This window comes from Schistocerca serialis, chromosome 7, assembly GCF_023864345.2.
Source record: "Schistocerca serialis cubense isolate TAMUIC-IGC-003099 chromosome 7, iqSchSeri2.2, whole genome shotgun sequence".
Taxonomy (NCBI): Eukaryota; Metazoa; Arthropoda; class Insecta; order Orthoptera; family Acrididae; genus Schistocerca; species Schistocerca serialis.
Genome location: NC_064644.1, coordinates 376,145,365 through 376,150,017, shown reverse-complemented (window position 1 = coordinate 376,150,017; position 4,653 = coordinate 376,145,365). Strand labels below are relative to the sequence as shown.

General features: G+C 42.7%; 1 non-coding gene across 1 annotated transcript; it reads right to left on the bottom strand.

The window, feature by feature from the left end:
• Positions 1–982: 982 nt before the first annotated feature.
• Positions 983–1,066, bottom strand: Trnas-gga (transfer RNA serine (anticodon GGA)). The gene is given in 2 exon segments: positions 983–1,017; positions 1,027–1,066. It is a non-coding gene; the product is annotated as a tRNA-Ser (tRNA).
• Between the last annotated feature and the right edge of the window lie 3,587 nt (positions 1,067–4,653).

Here is a 4,653-nt window from a genome sequence, read left to right as displayed (position 1 = left end):
CAGGGCCTAAGGTCAGCGCAGCTGCCCTTATAAAATTTATTAGGTTCACCTTAACGTTAATTTTGTGGGGACTTAACATTTTTGCACATTTTTATTATCATTGAGTTTTATTACTGTGGGAAACTAAGATTTGGCACTATTTGCAATTCTATTCAATTATTGTGTTTTCAAAATTTTGTGGGGAGGCTACAACTATTGAGAACCAACATTTGCTGCTGACCACAGAGGGATTCTACATCCCACACCATACATTTAGCATAAGAACTGAACTATTAAAAACTCTGTCGCAGTGACTACGTTACAGTCTCCCTGCATAAAAAGCAGTCTTGACTCTACAGGCACACACAAGAGTCGCTGATAGTGCTACGCTTTTGGGTAGAAACGCTGTCTGTAATTTGAAATCAAGCTTATCCATCCTTCCATGCATTTGCATTGTATCTGGCAGAGACATCTTTTAATGATTACAGCCACTGGTGAATAATATTCGTGCCACTCTCATATCTCGCAACGATTCTCTTTTTTGAACCTATCTGCTAAGGATCGCATTCAGCAAAAACTCCAGCGCTATTTTTAGACAGTCCCTCTGCGTCTTGGTCGTGATAATACTCGTTTCCACAGACCAGTATAAAGTGTCATCACCTGTTCTGTAGCATGACCTATCATGACTTAGAGATCCGTGACAGCTGCTCCAAAATCGACATTAACACTTTTGGATCCTCTGGCTCTCACAGAAAGCTGAACATCGCATGGCATAAACTGTGCATCTACCACAACACAGGCTGGCAGAAGTAAAGCACATGGGCGGTGATTCTCATTGCTAAAAATGTGGAAGACATGGCAACACATAGAAACTGGAAGAGTCTGCGGTATTCAAATGGTTCAAATGGATCTAGTACTATGGGACTCAACACCTGAGGTCATCAGTCCCCTAGAACTCAAAACTACTTAAACGTAACTAACCTAAGGACATCACACACATCCATGCCCGAGGCAGGATTCGAACCTGCGACCGCAGCGGTCACGCTGTTCCAGACTGTAGCGCCTAGAACCGCTCGGCCACCCGGGCCGTCTCTGCGGTGCTCAAGAGCGCTTCCAACAGCTGTTTGAAGATGATGACCTGCACAGATAATGTCATCTTCACCATCGACAGGTTAGCGGATGTCTTGGAGTTCCAATTCGAAAAGCATTGTTCCTTCAATTGGCAGTCATAGACACGATTATAGAAGGTGCTGTTCACAACACGCATGGGGTACTACAAGCAAAGAGGTACTATCACATTAGTGGTGGAAAAACAAAAACATACGGGGTGCATCGCAGCATATGAAAATAGGACCAGTTTGTAGCATTGAGGAACGCTACCAAACAACAGTTTGCAGGTACTGACCTCTACATTTGATCTCATGCTCCACAGTGACAAGTATCATAAATCCGGCGTTCCACCAAGGCTCCCTCCATCTCAGCCGAATGGTGTCAGTCAGTCATCATACGGTAATCATCAGCTAGTAGAGATGGGAAAGCCACCTCTGATATGGAACGATGTACTGTAATACACACCGCAGTTGATAACGAGATCAATTTTACCCAGAAGACGTAGAGAGCTATATTTACCACATTCTGCAACCTGTGTAGAAACAAAATGAGCTGAGTTAACGCTGTAGGACTGTGTTCCGATCACTCGGTGAAAATGGGAACATCTTGCCGTAACTCAGCTCGTGCGTGTCACTATTACATCAATACACTTACAGTAGAATGTTGCCTCGACAAAAAATATGTGATTGTTTCCCTGGTTCACATTGTTCCCATCTCAACGTTTTACAGTATTCCTCTCGTTGTCGTATACTCGTTCCAATGTACAAGAATTGTTCTGCACCAATCAGAAGACTTTGAAGTACTCCCTGAATTTCCCCACATTTCGGAGTATTTTCCCGCAATTTCTACGTATTTTCCGTTCTTTTATAGATTTTATATCACTTCTATCCACGCGATCATGACATCATTTCTCGTTCTCTATTCTAAAATTGCTTGTAAATATAGTACAGCTGCGAACACCTAGCGCAAATGTACTATTTCTTTGGCCGGGGGCGTAGTATAGCACTGTACTCAAACGCAACCAGTCATCTCCAACAGCATATTCTACAATTACAGCACATTTGCTCTGCTTTTTGTTTGTCTTTATCTTGCAAGCGACGTCGATCACTGGCCACTTGTATATTTAAAAGGATCGCCACATATACTCGATGCTGGCACATAGATGGTATTCGTTTTCGATGTATCGGAAGAGAGAGATGCGGTAAAAATCTATCAGATGGAGTTGGCGGAGCCCTTAAATTTCGTAAGTTTTCTCTGTTGGATGATAAAGAACAACGATGATAGAATGTTTGGGTGATAGACGTGAATGGATCCTGAGGGACACGGATCTGCTACAGACTGCGGTAACTGTATGTAATTTTCCCGATAAGAAACACCAACGTAACTGCACATACTGTCTTTTATACTACGTCGTGTTGCAGGAGCTGGTTTCGTTTGGAGCTGAGCTTGCACATCGTACAAGGGTGGCGGACCTATCACAACACGTTCCTATTTCCACCGAGTGGTAAAAAGACAGTTTTATAGCTTTAACTCACCTCACTCTGTTTCTACACATGTTGCAGAATGTCGTAGATACAGCTCTCTCCGACTTCTGGGTAAAATTAATCTCGCTATCAACTGCAGTGTGTATTACAGTACATCATTCTTATCAACGGTCTCTTACTCATCTCGACTGGCCACTGGATACACTAATATAACCACATATGATTGGCTGACACCACTGGGCTGAGATGGTGGGAGCCTTGGTGGAACACCGGGTATATGATACTTGTCACTGTGGAGCACAGGATCAAATGTAGAGGTCAGCACCTGCATACTGTTGTTTGGTAGCGTTCCTCAGTGCTACAGACTGGTCCTATTTCCATATGCTGCGATATCCTCCACATGTTTCTATTTTTTTTCCACCAATAAGGTGACAGCAATTCTTTACTTGTACTACCTCATGTGTGATGTGAACAACACCCTTCTGGTGATGGTCAACAAAGGAACAGTAATGATGTACATGACTAACAAATGAAGGGATAGTGCATTTCGAAATGGACCACCTAGACATCCGCTACCTTATCGATAGGGAAGATGAGATTAACTGTACAGATCATCATCGTCAAGCGCTCTACAGTACCACAAACTATTCCAGTATTCAAATGTTGCTATGTATTCCACATTTTTTTCAATGAGAATCATCGCCTGTGTGTTTTATTTCTACCAGCCTGTATCATGGTAGCTACACAGTTTAAGCCATGCAATGTTAAGCTTTGTGTGAGAGCCAGATGATCGAAACCTGTTAATGTCAGTGTATCAGCAGCTGACACGGATAATGGTAGGTCATCCTACAGTACAGGTGAGGAAACAACACTGGTCTGTGGAAGTGAGTTCGATTACAACCAAGATGTCTCAGAGGGACTTTCCAGAAAAGTAACACTGGAGTTTTTGCTGTATGGGAACCCTAGCAGATAGTTTCGTAATCGTGACTCGTTGAGAGTGGCACGAATGTGATTCACCAATGGCTGTAATTATTAAAAGGTGTCTCTACATCATTAACCGCAAGTATGTGGTAGAATGGATAGATTGGATTCCAAATCGCAGACAGCATTTCTACCCAAAAGCGTAAAACTATCAGCGACTCTTGTGTGTGCCTGCAGACTCAAGACCGCTTTTTATGCAGGGTGACGGTAAAAAAAGTCGCTACAATCATGTTTTTAATACCGCAGATCTTACGCGAAATGGATCGTGTGGGCCGTAGAATCCCTCTGCGGTCAGCAATGTCGGTTTTCAGTAGTGTTCCTCAAAAGTAACATCGTCTTCCCTCCACGGATTCCCTTTTGACCTACCAAGTGATTGTAATCCGACTACTGCAGAAAAAAGAAAAATATAATTCGGCATGCAAAATGCCTCTCATGATCAATTTAATAACTTTGCGCATCAAATTGATATCAATGACTTACCGCCTTGCGTGTGGAGAAAAAAAATGTTCAGATGTGTGTGAAATCTTATGGGACTTAACTGCTAAGGTCATCAGTCCCTAAGGTTACATACTACTTAACCTAAATTATATTAAGGACAAACACACACAACCATGCCCGAGGGAGGACTCGCACAGTCCATGACTGCAGCTCCTTAGACGGCTCAGGTGTGGAGAAGATGGCTGTCGCTCGAAGGAATGATTCTTGAAAGGCGTTTCTTTTTTTTTTTTTTTTTAGTTGCGATGATATCTTACAACGAAATTTCAATCTGCAATCTACACAGGGTGAGACAGGCTCTCACGATTTGTTTCATAAATGCTAGTATGATACAGCATCTCACAGGTAAAAGGGAACCTGTCATAGTGTATAAATCTGCTATGTTCCCTTGAATTACTGCTTGATGTTATAAAACTTAAAATTAATGTGTATTTTTGACGGCCAATGTGGCCGAGCGGTTCTAGGCGCTTCAGTCTGGAACCGAGCGACCGCTACTGCCTCGGGCATGTGTGACGTTCTTAGGTTAGCTAGGTTTAAGTAGTTCTAAGTTCAAGGGGACTATTGACCTCAGATGCTAAGTCCCATAGTGCTCAGAGCCATTTGA